Source organism: Hyla sarda, unplaced genomic scaffold (genome assembly GCF_029499605.1).
Source record: "Hyla sarda isolate aHylSar1 unplaced genomic scaffold, aHylSar1.hap1 scaffold_200, whole genome shotgun sequence".
Classification (NCBI taxonomy): domain Eukaryota; kingdom Metazoa; phylum Chordata; class Amphibia; order Anura; family Hylidae; genus Hyla; species Hyla sarda.
In genome coordinates this window covers 112058-135048 of record NW_026608660.1, presented here as the reverse complement: position 1 = coordinate 135048, position 22991 = coordinate 112058, and the positions used below count along the sequence as shown (strand labels likewise).

Below are 22991 nucleotides of genomic sequence, written 5' to 3'. Positions count from 1 at the left end.
AGAACCTAAACCCATACCATTATTGCTAAGCAGCAAGACAGGGGCCCATTGCACTCCCACGGGGCCTTTTTAAATGCAATCCATAACCCGGATTTGCCAGGAACCCTTCTTACTCCTCCTACTTGCATGTGACACTGGGCTTAGGATCTGCATAGGAAACACACACACAAGCACACACCTACCTTTGTTGCCTGCAGATGCCTCCTTGGCTGTCCCCAAACGGTATCAAACCAACACCCACGGGAAGCTGTAAGCATAGAGGACATGCCTGCACCCCATTGGACTTACCTGTGTGGGTTAAATCCGGGTTATTTGACAACCTATGGCGGTGATGGTTCTGCTCAGGCAGAGCAGTGCTGATGCTCCTCATAAAGCTGTCGCTGCTGTGAAGGTTCTAGGTGACATCACAAATCCCTATGGTTACATACACAACAAAGCTGGGTTGTTGTTGTTTACACTCTGCAAGGCCTGTGGAAGTGAGTGACATCATAGCACTGTAGTTCTGAGGGTTCTAGATGGATGCAACAATCTCCTGTTGCTTCTATGAAGGCCATAATAGACGACATCACCAAACAGCTCCATAGTCACATACACAGCAAAGGAGAGATGTTGTTTACACCTAGTGATGTCAGTGGTATTGAGTGACATCACAGCACAGTGCTAAGGCTCCTGGGCCTGGACACAGCAGCGGCTGCAATATCTCAACGGAGAATACGTTTATATATATGTGTGTGTGTGCGCGTATATATATATATATATATATATATATATATATATATTCTCCGCCGAAATCACTTTTAAACCCATTTCCACCTTTTTTTCCCTTCTCTTCCTCTTACTTTTTTTTCACGTTTTTTTACGTTTTTCTCCTTTTCGCCTCTTTTCTGGGCGTATTATTCTTCTTTTTCTTCTTTTTTTTCGTCTAATGCATACCCCATCAGTGCAGCAATGCTTATTCAATACCGCCAGCAGATGGAGACACTGGGGGATAATTTTCTAAGGATTTATACTGATTTTTCCTGTCTGAATTTGTCGCACAGAAAGTTGCAGGCCAAATATGTGTGACATTTCTGCGACTTTAGCTTCTAGAGCATTTTTACAACATTATACATAGGTGCTGAATACATAAAAAGCGACTGTTCAGCGACAGACAAGTCGCATCGGCTGAAAGTAGGCCAGAATGTCAGTCCATGTTGGAGCAGGTTTAGATACAGTCTAAAGTATAGATCTCAAAGTCTGTGCACAGAATTTAGCAAGGGCCTCGCACCTTCTGATGCATCAGGTAGGTGCACAATAGCATAGCCTAACCCTCTGTACTTTGGTCTATATTGATGCGGGACATAGACAGCCAGCTGATGACCAATCCATTAGTGCAATGGATGGCTGGAAGCATTTGTCTTTGCCTTTGCAATACCACAGAAGCAATGCATGGTCAATGTACAGCAATGACACACCTGTGTGAACAGCCAGGAGACCCCCCCCCATGTTATGTTACATAGTTACATAGTTAGTACGGTCGAAAAAAGACATATGTCCATCAAGTTCAACCAGGGAATTAAGGGGTAGGGGTGTGGCGCGATATTGGGGAAGGGATGAGATTTTATATTTCTTCATAAGCATTAATCTTATTTTGTCAATTAGGAACATTCAGCACCCACCCGCTATCAAGGCAGCTGCCTATCATGTCATGCCCTACCTGCACAGGTGTGCTGGCTACTCAAATGATCCAATTAAGGAGGCCATTTAGTCAGCAGCAGCAGAAGTCCTGTGCCTGGACGCTCCAACAGCGGCCAGACACAAGCAGAAGCAGCAGAAGCAGCAGCAGCAGCACCACCTTTTGTTTTTTGGCTGCAGCAGCAAGGCCCACAGGGCTGGCTAGCTGGCTAGCCAGCAAGCAGGTAGCAATGAAAGTAGGAATCTTTCTTTTTAACCCTGTAAGGGGGTGGTGCACTGTACCCGAAGATACTGCCATATCGGGTCAATGCATAGGGCGACGGAAGCAAGCTTCGAAATCGGCCCCCGTTCTCAAAAATCCATTTAATATATGGTCCCCAGATAGGGGACGTATCAGATATTAAACTGATAAGAACAGATACTACACTTGATCTTAGCCAAAAGGCCGAGAAGCGATAACCGTGAAAGGGGCGGGCCCAACAAGGTCCCCTTCATGGGCACTATCACTGCTTGCTGTCAGGGAGGCTGCCAGACAATTTTCCATGCACACTCTGGGCTGGGGGGCAGTCAACCACCAGTACACACAGCAGAACCTAAACCCATACCATTATTGCTAAGCAGCAAGACAGGGGCCCATTGCACTCCCACGGGGCCTTTTTAAATGCAATCCATAACCCGGATTTGCCAGGAACCCTTCTTACTCCTCCTACTTGCATGTGACACTGGGCTTAGGATCTGCATAGGAAACACACACACAAGCACACACCTACCTTTGTTGCCTGCAGATGCCTCCTTGGCTGTCCCCAAACGGTATCAAACCAACACCCACGGGAAGCTGTAAGCATAGAGGACATGCCTGCACCCCATTGGACTTACCTGTGTGGGTTAAATCCGGGTTATTTGACAACCTATGGCGGTGATGGTTCTGCTAAGGCAGAGCAGTGCTGATGCTCCTCATAAAGCTGTCGCTGCTGTGAAGGTTCTAGGTGACATCACAAATCCCTATGGTTACATACACAACAAAGCTGGGTTGTTGTTGTTTACACTCTGCAAGGCCTGTGGAAGTGAGTGACATCATAGCACTGTAGTTCTGAGGGTTCTAGATGGATGCAACAATCTCCTGTTGCTTCTATGAAGGCCATAATAGACGACATCACCAAACAGCTCCATAGTCACATACACAGCAAAGGAGAGATGTTGTTTACACCTAGTGATGTCAGTGGTATTGAGTGACATCACAGCACAGTGCTAAGGCTCCTGGGCCTGGACACAGCAGCGGCTGCAATATCTCAACGGAGAATACGTTTATATATATGTGTGTGTGTGCGCGTATATATATATATATATATATATATATATATATATATATATATATATATTTCTCCGCCGAAATCACTTTTAAACCCATTTCCACCTTTTTTTCCCTTCTCTTCCTCTTACTTTTTTTTCACGTTTTTTTACGTTTTTCTCCTTTTCGCCTCTTTTCTGGGCGTATTATTCTTCTTTTTCTTCTTTTTTTTCGTCTAATGCATACCCCATCAGTGCAGCAATGCTTATTCAATACCGCCAGCAGATGGAGACACTGGGGGATAATTTTCTAAGGATTTATACTGATTTTTCCTGTCTGAATTTGTCGCACAGAAAGTTGCAGGCCAAATATGTGTGACATTTCTGCGACTTTAGCTTCTAGAGCATTTTTACAACATTATACATAGGTGCTGAATACATAAAAAGCGACTGTTCAGCGACAGACAAGTCGCATCGGCTGAAAGTAGGCCAGAATGTCAGTCCATGTTGGAGCAGGTTTAGATACAGTCTAAAGTATAGATCTCAAAGTCTGTGCACAGAATTTAGCAAGGGCCTCGCACCTTCTGATGCATCAGGTAGGTGCACAATAGCATAGCCTAACCCTCTGTACTTTGGTCTATATTGATGCGGGACATAGACAGCCAGCTGATGACCAATCCATTAGTGCAATGGATGGCTGGAAGCATTTGTCTTTGCCTTTGCAATACCACAGAAGCAATGCATGGTCAATGTACAGCAATGACACACCTGTGTGAACAGCCAGGAGACCCCCCCCCCCCCCCCCCCCATGTTATGTTACATAGTTACATAGTTAGTACGGTCGAAAAAAGACATATGTCCATCAAGTTCAACCAGGGAATTAAGGGGTAGGGGTGTGGCGCGATATTGGGGAAGGGATGAGATTTTATATTTCTTCATAAGCATTAATCTTATTTTGTCAATTAGGAACATTCAGCACCCACCCGCTATCAAGGCAGCTGCCTATCATGTCATGCCCTACCTGCACAGGTGTGCTGGCTACTCAAATGATCCAATTAAGGAGGCCATTTAGTCAGCAGCAGCAGAAGTCCTGTGCCTGGACGCTCCAACAGCGGCCAGACACAAGCAGAAGCAGCAGAAGCAGCAGCACCACCTTTTGTTTTTTGGCTGCAGCAGCAAGGCCCACAGGGCTGGCTAGCTGGCTAGCCAGCAAGCAGGTAGCAATGAAAGTAGGAATCTTTCTTTTTAACCCTGTAAGGGGGTGGTGCACTGTACCCGAAGATACTGCCATATCGGGTCAATGCATAGGGCGACGGAAGCAAGCTTCGAAATCGGCCCCCGTTCTCAAAAATCCATTTAATATATGGTCCCCAGATAGGGGACGTATCAGATATTAAACTGATAAGAACAGATACAACACTTGATCTTAGCCAAAAGGCCGAGAAGCGATAACCGTGAAAGGGGCGGGCCCAACAAGGTCCCCTTCATGGGCACTATCACTGCTTGCTGTCAGGGAGGCTGCCAGACAATTTTCCATGCACACTCTGGGCTGGGGGGCAGTCAACCACCAGTACACACAGCAGAACCTAAACCCATACCATTATTGCTAAGCAGCAAGACAGGGGCCCATTGCACTCCCACGGGGCCTTTTTAAATGCAATCCATAACCCGGATTTGCCAGGAACCCTTCTTACTCCTCCTACTTGCATGTGACACTGGGCTTAGGATCTGCATAGGAAACACACACACAAGCACACACCTACCTTTGTTGCCTGCAGATGCCTCCTTGGCTGTCCCCAAACGGTATCAAACCAACACCCACGGGAAGCTGTAAGCATAGAGGACATGCCTGCACCCCATTGGACTTACCTGTGTGGGTTAAATCCGGGTTATTTGACAACCTATGGCGGTGATGGTTCTGCTCAGGCAGAGCAGTGCTGATGCTCCTCATAAAGCTGTCGCTGCTGTGAAGGTTCTAGGTGACATCACAAATCCCTATGGTTACATACACAACAAAGCTGGGTTGTTGTTGTTTACACTCTGCAAGGCCTGTGGAAGTGAGTGACATCATAGCACTGTAGTTCTGAGGGTTCTAGATGGATGCAACAATCTCCTGTTGCTTCTATGAAGGCCATAATAGACGACATCACCAAACAGCTCCATAGTCACATACACAGCAAAGGAGAGATGTTGTTTACACCTAGTGATGTCAGTGGTATTGAGTGACATCACAGCACAGTGCTAAGGCTCCTGGGCCTGGACACAGCAGCGGCTGCAATATCTCAACGGAGAATACGTTTATATATATGTGTGTGTGTGCGCGTATATATATATATATATATATATATATATTTCTCCGCCGAAATCACTTTTAAACCCATTTCCACCTTTTTTTCCCTTCTCTTCCTCTTACTTTTTTTTCACGTTTTTTTACGTTTTTCTCCTTTTCGCCTCTTTTCTGGGCGTATTATTCTTCTTTTTCTTCTTTTTTTTCGTCTAATGCATACCCCATCAGTGCAGCAATGCTTATTCAATACCGCCAGCAGATGGAGACACTGGGGGATAATTTTCTAAGGATTTATACTGATTTTTCCTGTCTGAATTTGTCGCACAGAAAGTTGCAGGCCAAATATGTGTGACATTTCTGCGACTTTAGCTTCTAGAGCATTTTTACAACATTATACATAGGTGCTGAATACATAAAAAGCGACTGTTCAGCGACAGACAAGTCGCATCGGCTGAAAGTAGGCCAGAATGTCAGTCCATGTTGGAGCAGGTTTAGATACAGTCTAAAGTATAGATCTCAAAGTCTGTGCACAGAATTTAGCAAGGGCCTCGCACCTTCTGATGCATCAGGTAGGTGCACAATAGCATAGCCTAACCCTCTGTACTTTGGTCTATATTGATGCGGGACATAGACAGCCAGCTGATGACCAATCCATTAGTGCAATGGATGGCTGGAAGCATTTGTCTTTGCCTTTGCAATACCACAGAAGCAATGCATGGTCAATGTACAGCAATGACACACCTGTGTGAACAGCCAGGAGACCCCCCCCCCCCCCCCCCCCATGTTATGTTACATAGTTACATAGTTAGTACGGTCGAAAAAAGACATATGTTTCAACCAGGGAATTAAGGGGTAGGGGTGTGGCGCGATATTGGGGAAGGGATGAGATTTTATATTTCTTCATAAGCATTAATCTTATTTTGTCAATTAGGAACATTCAGCACCCACCCGCTATCAAGGCAGCTGCCTATCATGTCATGCCCTACCTGCACAGGTGTGCTGGCTACTCAAATGATCCAATTAAGGAGGCCATTTAGTCAGCAGCAGCAGAAGTCCTGTGCCTGGACGCTCCAACAGCGGCCAGACACAAGCAGAAGCAGCAGAAGCAGCAGCAGCAGCACCACCTTTTGTTTTTTGGCTGCAGCAGCAAGGCCCACAGGGCTGGCTAGCTGGCTAGCCAGCAAGCAGGTAGCAATGAAAGTAGGAATCTTTCTTTTTAACCCTGTAAGGGGGTGGTGCACTGTACCCGAAGATACTGCCATATCGGGTCAATGCATAGGGCGACGGAAGCAAGCTTCGAAATCGGCCCCCGTTCTCAAAAATCCATTTAATATATGGTCCCCAGATAGGGGACGTATCAGATATTAAACTGATAAGAACAGATACTACACTTGATCTTAGCCAAAAGGCCGAGAAGCGATAACCGTGAAAGGGGCGGGCCCAACAAGGTCCCCTTCATGGGCACTATCACTGCTTGCTGTCAGGGAGGCTGCCAGACAATTTTCCATGCACACTCTGGGCTGGGGGGCAGTCAACCACCAGTACACACAGCAGAACCTAAACCCATACCATTATTGCTAAGCAGCAAGACAGGGGCCCATTGCACTCCCACGGGGCCTTTTTAAATGCAATCCATAACCCGGATTTGCCAGGAACCCTTCTTACTCCTCCTACTTGCATGTGACACTGGGCTTAGGATCTGCATAGGAAACACACACACAAGCACACACCTACCTTTGTTGCCTGCAGATGCCTCCTTGGCTGTCCCCAAACGGTATCAAACCAACACCCACGGGAAGCTGTAAGCATAGAGGACATGCCTGCACCCCATTGGACTTACCTGTGTGGGTTAAATCCGGGTTATTTGACAACCTATGGCGGTGATGGTTCTGCTCAGGCAGAGCAGTGCTGATGCTCCTCATAAAGCTGTCGCTGCTGTGAAGGTTCTAGGTGACATCACAAATCCCTATGGTTACATACACAACAAAGCTGGGTTGTTGTTGTTTACACTCTGCAAGGCCTGTGGAAGTGAGTGACATCATAGCACTGTAGTTCTGAGGGTTCTAGATGGATGCAACAATCTCCTGTTGCTTCTATGAAGGCCATAATAGACGACATCACCAAACAGCTCCATAGTCACATACACAGCAAAGGAGAGATGTTGTTTACACCTAGTGATGTCAGTGGTATTGAGTGACATCACAGCACAGTGCTAAGGCTCCTGGGCCTGGACACAGCAGCGGCTGCAATATCTCAACGGAGAATACGTTTATATATATGTGTGTGTGTGCGCGTATATATATATATATATATATATATATATATATATATATATATATCTCCGCCGAAATCACTTTTAAACCCATTTCCACCTTTTTTTCCCTTCTCTTCCTCTTACTTTTTTTTCACGTTTTTTTACGTTTTTCTCCTTTTCGCCTCTTTTCTGGGCGTATTATTCTTCCTTTTCTTCTTTTTTTTCGTCTAATGCATACCCCATCAGTGCAGCAATGCTTATTCAATACCGCCAGCAGATGGAGACACTGGGGGATAATTTTCTAAGGATTTATACTGATTTTTCCTGTCTGAATTTGTCGCACAGAAAGTTGCAGGCCAAATATGTGTGACATTTCTGCGACTTTAGCTTCTAGAGCATTTTTACAACATTATACATAGGTGCTGAATACATAAAAAGCGACTGTTCAGCGACAGACAAGTCGCATCGGCTGAAAGTAGGCCAGAATGTCAGTCCATGTTGGAGCAGGTTTAGATACAGTCTAAAGTATAGATCTCAAAGTCTGTGCACAGAATTTAGCAAGGGCCTCGCACCTTCTGATGCATCAGGTAGGTGCACAATAGCATAGCCTAACCCTCTGTACTTTGGTCTATATTGATGCGGGACATAGACAGCCAGCTGATGACCAATCCATTAGTGCAATGGATGGCTGGAAGCATTTGTCTTTGCCTTTGCAATACCACAGAAGCAATGCATGGTCAATGTACAGCAATGACACACCTGTGTGAACAGCCAGGAGACCCCCCCCCCATGTTATGTTACATAGTTACATAGTTAGTACGGTCGAAAAAAGACATATGTCCATCAAGTTCAACCAGGGAATTAAGGGGTAGGGGTGTGGCGCGATATTGGGGAAGGGATGAGATTTTATATTTCTTCATAAGCATTAATCTTATTTTGTCAATTAGGAACATTCAGCACCCACCCGCTATCAAGGCAGCTGCCTATCATGTCATGCCCTACCTGCACAGGTGTGCTGGCTACTCAAATGATCCAATTAAGGAGGCCATTTAGTCAGCAGCAGCAGAAGTCCTGTGCCTGGACGCTCCAACAGCGGCCAGACACAAGCAGAAGCAGCAGAAGCAGCAGCAGCAGCACCACCTTTTGTTTTTTGGCTGCAGCAGCAAGGCCCACAGGGCTGGCTAGCTGGCTAGCCAGCAAGCAGGTAGCAATGAAAGTAGGAATCTTTCTTTTTAACCCTGTAAGGGGGTGGTGCACTGTACCCGAAGATACTGCCATATCGGGTCAATGCATAGGGCGACGGAAGCAAGCTTCGAAATCGGCCCCCGTTCTCAAAAATCCATTTAATATATGGTCCCCAGATAGGGGACGTATCAGATATTAAACTGATAAGAACAGATACTACACTTGATCTTAGCCAAAAGGCCGAGAAGCGATAACCGTGAAAGGGGTGGGCCCAACAAGGTCCCCTTCATGGGCACTATCACTGCTTGCTGTCAGGGAGGCTGCCAGACAATTTTCCATGCACACTCTGGGCTGGGGGGCAGTCAACCACCAGTACACACAGCAGAACCTAAACCCATACCATTATTGCTAAGCAGCAAGACAGGGGCCCATTGCACTCCCACGGGGCCTTTTTAAATGCAATCCATAACCCGGATTTGCCAGGAACCCTTCTTACTCCTCCTACTTGCATGTGACACTGGGCTTAGGATCTGCATAGGAAACACACACACAAGCACACACCTACCTTTGTTGCCTGCAGATGCCTCCTTGGCTGTCCCCAAACGGTATCAAACCAACACCCACGGGAAGCTGTAAGCATAGAGGACATGCCTGCACCCCATTGGACTTACCTGTGTGGGTTAAATCCGGGTTATTTGACAACCTATGGCGGTGATGGTTCTGCTCAGGCAGAGCAGTGCTGATGCTCCTCATAAAGCTGTCGCTGCTGTGAAGGTTCTAGGTGACATCACAAATCCCTATGGTTACATACACAACAAAGCTGGGTTGTTGTTGTTTACACTCTGCAAGGCCTGTGGAAGTGAGTGACATCATAGCACTGTAGTTCTGAGGGTTCTAGATGGATGCAACAATCTCCTGTTGCTTCTATGAAGGCCATAATAGACGACATCACCAAACAGCTCCATAGTCACATACACAGCAAAGGAGAGATGTTGTTTACACCTAGTGATGTCAGTGGTATTGAGTGACATCACAGCACAGTGCTAAGGCTCCTGGGCCTGGACACAGCAGCGGCTGCAATATCTCAACGGAGAATACGTTTATATATATGTGTGTGTGTGCGCGTATATATATATATATATATATATATATATATATATATATATATATATTCTCCGCCGAAATCACTTTTAAACCCATTTCCACCTTTTTTTCCCTTCTCTTCCTCTTACTTTTTTTTCACGTTTTTTTACGTTTTTCTCCTTTTCGCCTCTTTTCTGGGCGTATTATTCTTCTTTTTCTTCTTTTTTTTCGTCTAATGCATACCCCATCAGTGCAGCAATGCTTATTCAATACCGCCAGCAGATGGAGACACTGGGGGATAATTTTCTAAGGATTTATACTGATTTTTCCTGTCTGAATTTGTCGCACAGAAAGTTGCAGGCCAAATATGTGTGACATTTCTGCGACTTTAGCTTCTAGAGCATTTTTACAACATTATACATAGGTGCTGAATACATAAAAAGCGACTGTTCAGCGACAGACAAGTCGCATCGGCTGAAAGTAGGCCAGAATGTCAGTCCATGTTGGAGCAGGTTTAGATACAGTCTAAAGTATAGATCTCAAAGTCTGTGCACAGAATTTAGCAAGGGCCTCGCACCTTCTGATGCATCAGGTAGGTGCACAATAGCATAGCCTAACCCTCTGTACTTTGGTCTATATTGATGCGGGACATAGACAGCCAGCTGATGACCAATCCATTAGTGCAATGGATGGCTGGAAGCATTTGTCTTTGCCTTTGCAATACCACAGAAGCAATGCATGGTCAATGTACAGCAATGACACACCTGTGTGAACAGCCAGGAGACCCCCCCCCCCCCCCCCCCATGTTATGTTACATAGTTACATAGTTAGTACGGTCGAAAAAAGACATATGTCCATCAAGTTCAACCAGGGAATTAAGGGGTAGGGGTGTGGCGCGATATTGGGGAAGGGATGAGATTTTATATTTCTTCATAAGCATTAATCTTATTTTGTCAATTAGGAACATTCAGCACCCACCCGCTATCAAGGCAGCTGCCTATCATGTCATGCCCTACCTGCACAGGTGTGCTGGCTACTCAAATGATCCAATTAAGGAGGCCATTTAGTCAGCAGCAGCAGAAGTCCTGTGCCTGGACGCTCCAACAGCGGCCAGACACAAGCAGAAGCAGCAGAAGCAGCAGCAGCAGCACCACCTTTTGTTTTTTGGCTGCAGCAGCAAGGCCCACAGGGCTGGCTAGCTGGCTAGCCAGCAAGCAGGTAGCAATGAAAGTAGGAATCTTTCTTTTTAACCCTGTAAGGGGGTGGTGCACTGTACCCGAAGATACTGCCATATCGGGTCAATGCATAGGGCGACGGAAGCAAGCTTCGAAATCGGCCCCCGTTCTCAAAAATCCATTTAATATATGGTCCCCAGATAGGGGACGTATCAGATATTAAACTGATAAGAACAGATACTACACTTGATCTTAGCCAAAAGGCCGAGAAGCGATAACCGTGAAAGGGGCGGGCCCAACAAGGTCCCCTTCATGGGCACTATCACTGCTTGCTGTCAGGGAGGCTGCCAGACAATTTTCCATGCACACTCTGGGCTGGGGGGCAGTCAACCACCAGTACACACAGCAGAACCTAAACCCATACCATTATTGCTAAGCAGCAAGACAGGGGCCCATTGCACTCCCACGGGGCCTTTTTAAATGCAATCCATAACCCGGATTTGCCAGGAACCCTTCTTACTCCTCCTACTTGCATGTGACACTGGGCTTAGGATCTGCATAGGAAACACACACACAAGCACACACCTACCTTTGTTGCCTGCAGATGCCTCCTTGGCTGTCCCCAAACTGTATCAAACCAACACCCACGGGAAGCTGTAAGCATAGAGGACATGCCTGCACCCCATTGGACTTACCTGTGTGGGTTAAATCCGGGTTATTTGACAACCTATGGCGGTGATGGTTCTGCTCAGGCAGAGCAGTGCTGATGCTCCTCATAAAGCTGTCGCTGCTGTGAAGGTTCTAGGTGACATCACAAATCCCTATGGTTACATACACAACAAAGCTGGGTTGTTGTTGTTTACACTCTGCAAGGCCTGTGGAAGTGAGTGACATCATAGCACTGTAGTTCTGAGGGTTCTAGATGGATGCAACAATCTCCTGTTGCTTCTATGAAGGCCATAATAGACGACATCACCAAACAGCTCCATAGTCACATACACAGCAAAGGAGAGATGTTGTTTACACCTAGTGATGTCAGTGGTATTGAGTGACATCACAGCACAGTGCTAAGGCTCCTGGGCCTGGACACAGCAGCGGCTGCAATATCTCAACGGAGAATACGTTTATATATATGTGTGTGTGTGCGCGTATATATATATATATATATATATATATATATATATATATATATATATTTCTCCGCCGAAATCACTTTTAAACCCATTTCCACCTTTTTTTCCCTTCTCTTCCTCTTACTTTTTTTTCACGTTTTTTTACGTTTTTCTCCTTTTCGCCTCTTTTCTGGGCGTATTATTCTTCTTTTTCTTCTTTTTTTTCGTCTAATGCATACCCCATCAGTGCAGCAATGCTTATTCAATACCGCCAGCAGATGGAGACACTGGGGGATAATTTTCTAAGGATTTATACTGATTTTTCCTGTCTGAATTTGTCGCACAGAAAGTTGCAGGCCAAATATGTGTGACATTTCTGCGACTTTAGCTTCTAGAGCATTTTTACAACATTATACATAGGTGCTGAATACATAAAAAGCGACTGTTCAGCGACAGACAAGTCGCATCGGCTGAAAGTAGGCCAGAATGTCAGTCCATGTTGGAGCAGGTTTAGATACAGTCTAAAGTATAGATCTCAAAGTCTGTGCACAGAATTTAGCAAGGGCCTCGCACCTTCTGATGCATCAGGTAGGTGCACAATAGCATAGCCTAACCCTCTGTACTTTGGTCTATATTGATGCGGGACATAGACAGCCAGCTGATGACCAATCCATTAGTGCAATGGATGGCTGGAAGCATTTGTCTTTGCCTTTGCAATACCACAGAAGCAATGCATGGTCAATGTACAGCAATGACACACCTGTGTGAACAGCCAGGAGACCCCCCCCCCCCCCCCCCATGTTATGTTACATAGTTACATAGTTAGTACGGTCGAAAAAAGACATATGTCCATCAAGTTCAACCAGGGAATTAAGGGGTAGGGGTGTGGCGCGATATTGGGGAAGGGATGAGATTTTATATTTCTTCATAAGCATTAATCTTATTTTGTCAATTAGGAACATTCAGCACCCACCCGCTATCAAGGCAGCTGCCTATCATGTCATGCCCTACCTGCACAGGTGTGCTGGCTACTCAAATGATCCAATTAAGGAGGCCATTTAGTCAGCAGCAGCAGAAGTCCTGTGCCTGGACGCTCCAACAGCGGCCAGACACAAGCAGAAGCAGCAGAAGCAGCAGCAGCAGCACCACCTTTTGTTTTTTGGCTGCAGCAGCAAGGCCCACAGGGCTGGCTAGCTGGCTAGCCAGCAAGCAGGTAGCAATGAAAGTAGGAATCTTTCTTTTTAACCCTGTAAGGGGGTGGTGCACTGTACCCGAAGATACTGCCATATCGGGTCAATGCATAGGGCGACGGAAGCAAGCTTCGAAATCGGCCCCCGTTCTCAAAAATCCATTTAATATATGGTCCCCAGATAGGGGACGTATCAGATATTAAACTGATAAGAACAGATACTACACTTGATCTTAGCCAAAAGGCCGAGAAGCGATAACCGTGAAAGGGGCGGGCCCAACAAGGTCCCCTTCATGGGCACTATCACTGCTTGCTGTCAGGGAGGCTGCCAGACAATTTCCCATGCACACTCTGGGCTGGGGGGCAGTCAACCACCAGTACACACAGCAGAACCTAAACCCATACCATTATTGCTAAGCAGCAAGACAGGGGCCCATTGCACTCCCACGGGGCCTTTTTAAATGCAATCCATAACCCGGATTTGCCAGGAACCCTTCTTACTCCTCCTACTTGCATGTGACACTGGGCTTAGGATCTGCATAGGAAACACACACACAAGCACACACCTACCTTTGTTGCCTGCAGATGCCTCCTTGGCTGTCCCCAAACGGTATCAAACCAACACCCACGGGAAGCTGTAAGCATAGAGGACATGCCTGCACCCCATTGGACTTACCTGTGTGGGTTAAATCCGGGTTATTTGACAACCTATGGCGGTGATGGTTCTGCTCAGGCAGAGCAGTGCTGATGCTCCTCATAAAGCTGTCGCTGCTGTGAAGGTTCTAGGTGACATCACAAATCCCTATGGTTACATACACAACAAAGCTGGGTTGTTGTTGTTTACACTCTGCAAGGCCTGTGGAAGTGAGTGACATCATAGCACTGTAGTTCTGAGGGTTCTAGATGGATGCAACAATCTCCTGTTGCTTCTATGAAGGCCATAATAGACGACATCACCAAACAGCTCCATAGTCACATACACAGCAAAGGAGAGATGTTGTTTACACCTAGTGATGTCAGTGGTATTGAGTGACATCACAGCACAGTGCTAAGGCTCCTGGGCCTGGACACAGCAGCGGCTGCAATATCTCAACGGAGAATACGTTTATATATATGTGTGTGTGTGCGCGTATATATATATATATATATATATATATATATATATATATATATTTCTCCGCCGAAATCACTTTTAAACCCATTTCCACCTTTTTTTCCCTTCTCTTCCTCTTACTTTTTTTTCACGTTTTTTTACGTTTTTCTCCTTTTCGCCTCTTTTCTGGGCGTATTATTCTTCTTTTTCTTCTTTTTTTTCGTCTAATGCATACCCCATCAGTGCAGCAATGCTTATTCAATACCGCCAGCAGATGGAGACACTGGGGGATAATTTTCTAAGGATTTATACTGATTTTTCCTGTCTGAATTTGTCGCACAGAAAGTTGCAGGCCAAATATGTGTGACATTTCTGCGACTTTAGCTTCTAGAGCATTTTTACAACATTATACATAGGTGCTGAATACATAAAAAGCGACTGTTCAGCGACAGACAAGTCGCATCGGCTGAAAGTAGGCCAGAATGTCAGTCCATGTTGGAGCAGGTTTAGATACAGTCTAAAGTATAGATCTCAAAGTCTGTGCACAGAATTTAGCAAGGGCCTCGCACCTTCTGATGCATCAGGTAGGTGCACAATAGCATAGCCTAACCCTCTGTACTTTGGTCTATATTGATGCGGGACATAGACAGCCAGCTGATGACCAATCCATTAGTGCAATGGATGGCTGGAAGCATTTGTCTTTGCCTTTGCAATACCACAGAAGCAATGCATGGTCAATGTACAGCAATGACACACCTGTGTGAACAGCCAGGAGACCCCCCCCCCCCCCCCCCATGTTATGTTACATAGTTACATAGTTAGTACGGTCGAAAAAAGACATATGTCCATCAAGTTCAACCAGGGAATTAAGGGGTAGGGGTGTGGCGCGATATTGGGGAAGGGATGAGATTTTATATTTCTTCATAAGCATTAATCTTATTTTGTCAATTAGGAACATTCAGCACCCACCCGCTATCAAGGCAGCTGCCTATCATGTCATGCCCTACCTGCACAGGTGTGCTGGCTACTCAAATGATCCAATTAAGGAGGCCATTTAGTCAGCAGCAGCAGAAGTCCTGTGCCTGGACGCTCCAACAGCGGCCAGACACAAGCAGAAGCAGCAGAAGCAGCAGCAGCAGCACCACCTTTTGTTTTTTGGCTGCAGCAGCAAGGCCCACAGGGCTGGCTAGCTGGCTAGCCAGCAAGCAGGTAGCAATGAAAGTAGGAATCTTTCTTTTTAACCCTGTAAGGGGGTGGTGCACTGTACCCGAAGATACTGCCATATCGGGTCAATGCATAGGGCGACGGAAGCAAGCTTCGAAATCGGCCCCCGTTCTCAAAAATCCATTTAATATATGGTCCCCAGATAGGGGACGTATCAGATATTAAACTGATAAGAACAGATTTTTTTTACATTTTTATTGAAAAAACTCAAAAACTTAAATACATCACAAGAAATTTTTACAATATATCAAATACTGTTTTCCATAAATGTAAATTCCACATAGCTAATGCTTTTTTCTGCCCATATCTCTTTTTATCAATTAAATAGTACAAGTAAACTTCACTGTATATCATCTTCAAACATTCTTTTTCACAAATAAAATCTCTTTTGAAGACAAGGATATTACGAACTTTCCATAATACATTTTTTGTACAGTTGATAAAAATCCACAAAATTCTCTCTTTTTCTTTCGTAACTCCATCACTTTTGCCATATAAAACAACTTCATGATTTAAAACTTTTAGACCTGTTAGGAATTTCAATAAAGAACCAATTAGTCTAAAAACCTTTTGTGCAAAATAACAATTCCAGAAAAGGTGCAAAACAGTTTCATCTATATTGCAATTTTCCCGGGGACAGACACATACAGCATTTAGACCTCTTCTATATTGGAAAAATCTTACCGGAAGACACTCATGGATAATCATCCATGCTAAATCCTTGTGCTCATTAAAAAGATATGGCTCATTTACCTTTTTCCATATTTGTACACACCTATTATAAGAAAAATTAGAGACCATACATATTTCTTCTTGCAAATTTAACTGTACTTCTATCTTGCGAGCATCCCTCAAGGTTAACAAGTCAAAGTCTTTAAGGTTATACATACGTATAATTTTTTCTAAGATGGCATAATGTTTAGGCGGAGTTAAAAGTACAGGAGAAGATAATGATAAAAACACCCATTTTCTTCTTCTAAAAATATGTCCCGCAGAGTACTTTAAAAAACAGGACCATACACTTTTCATAAAAAGTCCCCTAAAACACCAACTAAAAAACCTTAAGTATAAAAATTTTCTAATACAGGGAACCTGTTTTCCTCCATTTTTTTGTGACTTATACATAATATCTCTTTTTAATTTTTCTGCTTTAGAACTCCATAGAAACTCAAAGAGAATCCTCTGAAGTTGCCTAGACATAAGTTCATTAGGAGGATAAATCATATTTAAATAGAGCATAATGGGTATAAGCATAGCCTTAATCACCAAAATTTTACCTTCTAAAGATAATTTCCTAAGGGACCAAAAGTCTACCTTCTTCTTTACCTTTTCTTTTACCATTAGCCAACTTTCCTCACCATTGTTATTTTTATCATAGATGACTCCAAGGATTTTTATTTTTTCTGACTGTAATTTTAGGTTTGGTATTTGCACGTTTTCCCATTTACCTATATAAAAACAGTCACATTTAGATAAATTAAGTTTAAAAGCAGAAGCTTTACAAAAGAAATCAGTAACATCCACAACTCTTTGTAAAGAGAAGGAACTTTCACAAAAAACATTAATATCATCCATATAGCCACACACTTTAAGGGTGGCACTATTACCTCCAGGAACTGGCACTCCTTTTATTATTTTATCATTCCTTATTAAGTTTAACAGAGGTTCTATTGCACATATGAACAGTATAGGAGACAGAGGGCAGCCTTGCTTTACCCCTGATGATAAATTAATAAAATCCGTAAGGAAACCATTTATTAAAATCCTGCTAAAAGAACCTTTATATAAGAGAGCAATTTGCTTAATAAATATGTTAGGAAAACCCATGCGTTGTAAAACCATCCATAAAAAACAATGTGATACTCTATCGAACGCTTTATGAAAATCTAGAGATAGAATGGCTAGATTTTGATTCCGCTCTTGCTGATACCATATGACGTCCCTAATAGCATTTAAAGGTTCAGCTACACTCCTTCCTGGGACACCACATACCTGATCCACATGGATGACCTTGTACAAAAACGGCTTCATTCTGTTAACAAAAATTTTTGACATAATCTTATAATCAACATTAAGAAGCGTAATTGGTCTCCAATTTTCTAAGCTGTTCCTATCCCCCTTTTTGGGGATCAGAGACACTATACCACTCCTCCAAGATAAAGGTAGAACATCAGAATTAAAAGCCTCCTTAAAAATATTAAGCAAATCATCTTTAAAAATTTCCCAAAAGGTTTTATAAAACTCTACAGGAAGTCCATCCGAACCTGGTGTTTTACCTGTGGATAAACTTTTAGCAGCAATTTCTAATTCTTGGCATCTTACTTCTGTGCAAAGTGCATCTTGGTCCTCCTTACTTAAACCACAATCTAAAGTGCTTAGGAGAAAATTAGCAGCAGATATATCAATGGGTTTCTCATTAAACAGATCTTGATAAAAGGATTTAGCTTTGGATAACATTCCTACATTAGTAGTTTCATCCTCAATGTTAATCATTAACTTTTTTGTTTCCATTACCTTTTTAAAAAAGAATCTTGTACACTTTTCATCCTTCTCTTTACATTCAACTTTGGAGTTAAAAATTATTTCTTTCCCTTTGTTAGTTATAGCCTTCTGAATATCACTTTTAACACTTAAAATCAGATCGTCTACATATACACCCAGCTCTTTGAGTTGATAATAGGTTTGTAGTTTTGTGTTAAGATCTCTATACCATTTCAATTTCTCTTTTGTTTTTTTAACACTCATCTTAATAAAATACTCTTTAAATTTTACCTTGCAGAATTCCCACCATGCTAAAAGAGAATTAAAATTAGTCCTTGAGGTCTGCAATTTTTTAAAAGATAGATAAAATTACATTTAATTTCTTCATCTTCAAGCAAAGAGACATTCAGACGCCAGACTCCTTTGGCTCTGCAAACCCCATCAAACTTACATGTAGCAGATAGAATCTTATGATCTGAAAAAAAGGTAGAAGTCAATTGCATATTCCCATAAAATGCAAATCCAGAAGCAAAAATATAATCAATCCTTGACATATAAAGGCTATTCCCCCAGGTATACCCAGGGTCATTAGGGAAAGAGGTTCTCCACAAATCTTTTAAATTAAAATCAACTATAAAATCCTTTAGTTGTTTTTCAGTCTTATCTTTCCTTTGTTCAGATCCTCCAGCCCGCTCCTCTCCTGCCATTATACAATTAAAATCACCAGCGATGATAAGCGGGGATGAACCCGGTAAATAAAACTGAATTTTCTCTAATAAATCAGATCTTTCATCCTTATCTGGAGAGGCATATACATTTAAAAGTCTCATATTCATGTCATTATAAATAATATGAACGAGCAGGGCTCTACCGGGTACAATGTCTGTGAAGGAGGTAACTTTATACTCACTGCTCTTGAACAGTATGCCAACACCAGTCACTTTCCTCTCATTATCCCCTGACCACACAGACGGGCCAAGAGTCCATTCAGATCTCAAAGATGAATAATTGATATCATAATCAATGGCACATTCCTGTAAAAATAAAATGTCTGTAGGCAAAGAAGACAAGAAAGAAAATAAAGCAGCCCTCCTCTCTGGGCTCTTCAAACTCCTCACATTGAAGGAGGAGATATTAACACTTGGTAGCTCCTGGGTCATTCATTATCCTCAGACAAAGAACCCCAATCTGTAGGTGGTGACACAAATTCCTCAATATTAACAGGGTCGGATGCTGTTATAACCTTTTGGCAGACAATCTCCACGTTCCCCTCGTCCGCACTAACTCGACCACTCCTTTTGATGTTAAGGCCCTTTTCCTCTTTCCGGTCTCTGCTTTTCCTCTTTCGCCGTTCTTCTACATCCATCTCCTCTGTATCCCTTCTGGGCGGTCCAGGACCCTCAACTTCCATGAGAGGAGAACCCCTCACTTCTGTCTCAGGTCCCACGACCTTCCCCGGGGACACAATGCTTTTGGAGACATGAGCCACAGCAGGTATCACAGGAATTCCGGTAGCAGAAGACTCAGGCATCACTTTCAGGGTGTGGGTCTTAGGCACAGGCACAGCATCCATGGAGCTCTTCCTCATCGAGGGACCAGCCGACGTAGCCACAATATTGGCCCAGGAGCGTTGAGGACAATCCTTAAAAGCGTGTCCTTTCTGCTTACACACATTACACAGAATCTCATTTTGACAGTCAAAAGTGGTGTGGCCTTTTTGGCCACATCTTTTGCAAATAACCACTTCCTCTTTGCAAGATTCTTGTGTATGACCATATTCATGGCATTTCCTGCAATAATACGGCATCCCAGGGTAGAATAAATAGCCACGTTTACGCCCAATTAAAAAATTTGCAGGTGGGCGACACAGACCTCCAATTCCTCTCACATCTTCTCTGAACTTAACAGCAAACTTATGCTTTCCAGTCCAAAAGTCCATTGCATTCATTATTTTATGAGAGTATTTGACTTCCGCACAATATTGGTTTAAAAATAAGACAATGTCTCTTATATCCACGTATGGATCGTGCATAGTAACCACCAGTGGAACATCGCCATTAGAATATAGAGCAATGAAAACAAGTCCTTTCATATCCTCCTCATTGGCAAGCTCCCGAACTTTCTCAAACATATGGTCACATGCAGATGCGGAAGTCAAGGTAAGAATGAAAAGTCCTTTACCTGGGTCTTTTAGGCAAAACACATCTTCTCTCTGAATGTGCAATAAATCCAGCATAATTCTCTTGACAAAAAATTCCAAAGTCATCTTCTCCTTTTTCTCCTCATCCACTTCAATACGGAAGGTGTTCTTAATCCGAGTTTCAGTATGCGCAGCAAACCTAAGGGTCGCCATGGGGGATCGCCTTCCCGTTCTTTGTAAGTCCTCCTCCTATAGCAGCATGAGGCTTAAGACGGCTAAAAAACCGCCGATGCCTCAAGGCCGAAGGTTCGACGAACTCAGAGCCCCTTGACAAGATACAAGATCTTAGCCAAAAGGCCGAGAAGCGATAACCGTGAAAGGGGCGGGCCCAACAAGGTCCCCTTCATGGGCACTATCACTGCTTGCTGTCAGGGAGGCTGCCAGACAATTTTCCATGCACACTCTGGGCTGGGGGGCAGTCAACCACCAGTACACACAGCAGAACCTAAACCCATACCATTATTGCTAAGCAGCAAGACAGGGGCCCATTGCACTCCCACGGGGCCTTTTTAAATGCAATCCATAACCCGGATTTGCCAGGAACCCTTCTTACTCCTCCTACTTGCATGTGACACTGGGCTTAGGATCTGCATAGGAAACACACACACAAGCACACACCTACCTTTGTTGCCTGCAGATGCCTCCTTGGCTGTCCCCAAACGGTATCAAACCAACACCCACGGGAAGCTGTAAGCATAGAGGACATGCCTGCACCCCATTGGACTTACCTGTGTGGGTTAAATCCGGGTTATTTGACAACCTATGGCGGTGATGGTTCTGCTCAGGCAGAGCAGTGCTGATGCTCCTCATAAAGCTGTCGCTGCTGTGAAGGTTCTAGGTGACATCACAAATCCCTATGGTTACATACACAACAAAGCTGGGTTGTTGTTGTTTACACTCTGCAAGGCCTGTGGAAGTGAGTGACATCATAGCACTGTAGTTCTGAGGGTTCTAGATGGATGCAACAATCTCCTGTTGCTTCTATGAAGGCCGTAATAGACGACATCACCAAACAGCTCCATAGTCACATACACAGCAAAGGAGAGATGTTGTTTACACCTAGTGATGTCAGTGGTATTGAGTGACATCACAGCACAGTGCTAAGGCTCCTGGGCCTGGACACAGCAGCGGCTGCAATATCTCAACGGAGAATACGTTTATATATATGTGTGTGTGTGCGCGTATGTATATATATATATATATATATATATATATATATATATATATATATATATTTCTCCGCCGAAATCACTTTTAAACCCATTTCCACCTTTTTTTCCCTTCTCTTCCTCTTACTTTTTTTTCACGTTTTTTTACGTTTTTCTCCTTTTCGCCTCTTTTCTGGGCGTATTATTCTTCTTTTTCTTCTTTTTTTTCGTCTAATGCATACCCCATCAGTGCAGCAATGCTTATTCAATACCGCCAGCAGATGGAGACACTGGGGGATAATTTTCTAAGGATTTATACTGATTTTTCCTGTCTGAATTTGTCGCACAGAAAGTTGCAGGCCAAATATGTGTGACATTTCTGCGACTTTAGCTTCTAGAGCATTTTTACAACATTATACATAGGTGCTGAATACATAAAAAGCGACTGTTCAGCGACAGACAAGTCGCATCGGCTGAAAGTAGGCCAGAATGTCAGTCCATGTTGGAGCAGGTTTAGATACAGTCTAAAGTATAGATCTCAAAGTCTGTGCACAGAATTTAGCAAGGGCCTCGCACCTTCTGATGCATCAGGTAGGTGCACAATAGCATAGCCTAACCCTCTGTACTTTGGTCTATATTGATGCGGGACATAGACAGCCAGCTGATGACCAATCCATTAGTGCAATGGATGGCTGGAAGCATTTGTCTTTGCCTTTGCAATACCACAGAAGCAATGCATGGTCAATGTACAGCAATGACACACCTGTGTGAACAGCCAGGAGACCCCCCCCCCCCCCCCCATGTTATGTTACATAGTTACATAGTTAGTACGGTCGAAAAAAGACATATGTCCATCAAGTTCAACCAGGGAATTAAGGGGTAGGGGTGTGGCGCGATATTGGGGAAGGGATGAGATTTTATATTTCTTCATAAGCATTAATCTTATTTTGTCAATTAGGAACATTCAGCACCCACCCGCTATCAAGGCAGCTGCCTATCATGTCATGCCCTACCTGCACAGGTGTGCTGGCTACTCAAATGATCCAATTAAGGAGGCCATTTAGTCAGCAGCAGCAGAAGTCCTGTGCCTGGACGCTCCAACAGCGGCCAGACACAAGCAGAAGCAGCAGAAGCAGCAGCAGCAGCACCACCTTTTGTTTTTTGGCTGCAGCAGCAAGGCCCACAGGGCTGGCTAGCTGGCTAGCCAGCAAGCAGGTAGCAATGAAAGTAGGAATCTTTCTTTTTAACCCTGTAAGGGGGTGGTGCACTGTACCCGAAGATACTGCCATATCGGGTCAATGCATAGGGCGACGGAAGCAAGCTTCGAAATCGGCCCCCGTTCTCAAAAATCCATTTAATATATGGTCCCCAGATAGGGGACGTATCAGATATTAAACTGATAAGAACAGATACTACACTTGATCTTAGCCAAAAGGCCGAGAAGCGATAACCGTGAAAGGGGCGGGCCCAACAAGGTCCCCTTCATGGGCACTATCACTGCTTGCTGTCAGGGAGGCTGCCAGACAATTTTCCATGCACACTCTGGGCTGGGGGGCAGTCAACCACCAGTACACACAGCAGAACCTAAACCCATACCAT

The 22991-nt window shown here is 44.1% G+C and overlaps 8 non-coding genes across 8 annotated transcripts; all 8 read right to left on the bottom strand.

Moving 5' to 3' along the window:
* Nucleotides 1-1940: 1940 nt before the first annotated feature.
* Nucleotides 1941-2131, bottom strand: LOC130317420 (U2 spliceosomal RNA). The gene has a single exon (XR_008864538.1). It is a non-coding gene; the product is annotated as a U2 spliceosomal RNA (small nuclear RNA).
* Nucleotides 2132-4220: 2089 nt separating this feature from the next.
* LOC130317553 (U2 spliceosomal RNA) lies at nucleotides 4221-4411 on the bottom strand. The gene has a single exon (XR_008864658.1). It is a non-coding gene; the product is annotated as a U2 spliceosomal RNA (small nuclear RNA).
* A 2067-nt stretch (nucleotides 4412-6478) lies between these two features.
* Nucleotides 6479-6669, bottom strand: LOC130317419 (U2 spliceosomal RNA). Its single transcript, XR_008864537.1, has one exon. It is a non-coding gene; the product is annotated as a U2 spliceosomal RNA (small nuclear RNA).
* Nucleotides 6670-8748: 2079 nt separating this feature from the next.
* On the bottom strand, nucleotides 8749-8939 carry LOC130317418 (U2 spliceosomal RNA). Its single transcript, XR_008864536.1, has one exon. It is a non-coding gene; the product is annotated as a U2 spliceosomal RNA (small nuclear RNA).
* Nucleotides 8940-11030: 2091 nt separating this feature from the next.
* Nucleotides 11031-11221, bottom strand: LOC130317625 (U2 spliceosomal RNA). Its single transcript, XR_008864712.1, has one exon. It is a non-coding gene; the product is annotated as a U2 spliceosomal RNA (small nuclear RNA).
* Nucleotides 11222-13312: 2091 nt separating this feature from the next.
* LOC130317624 (U2 spliceosomal RNA) lies at nucleotides 13313-13503 on the bottom strand. Its single transcript, XR_008864711.1, has one exon. It is a non-coding gene; the product is annotated as a U2 spliceosomal RNA (small nuclear RNA).
* A 2087-nt stretch (nucleotides 13504-15590) lies between these two features.
* LOC130317565 (U2 spliceosomal RNA) lies at nucleotides 15591-15784 on the bottom strand. Its single transcript, XR_008864669.1, has one exon. It is a non-coding gene; the product is annotated as a U2 spliceosomal RNA (small nuclear RNA).
* A 6865-nt stretch (nucleotides 15785-22649) lies between these two features.
* LOC130317623 (U2 spliceosomal RNA) lies at nucleotides 22650-22840 on the bottom strand. The gene has a single exon (XR_008864710.1). It is a non-coding gene; the product is annotated as a U2 spliceosomal RNA (small nuclear RNA).
* Nucleotides 22841-22991: the final 151 nt, after the last annotated feature.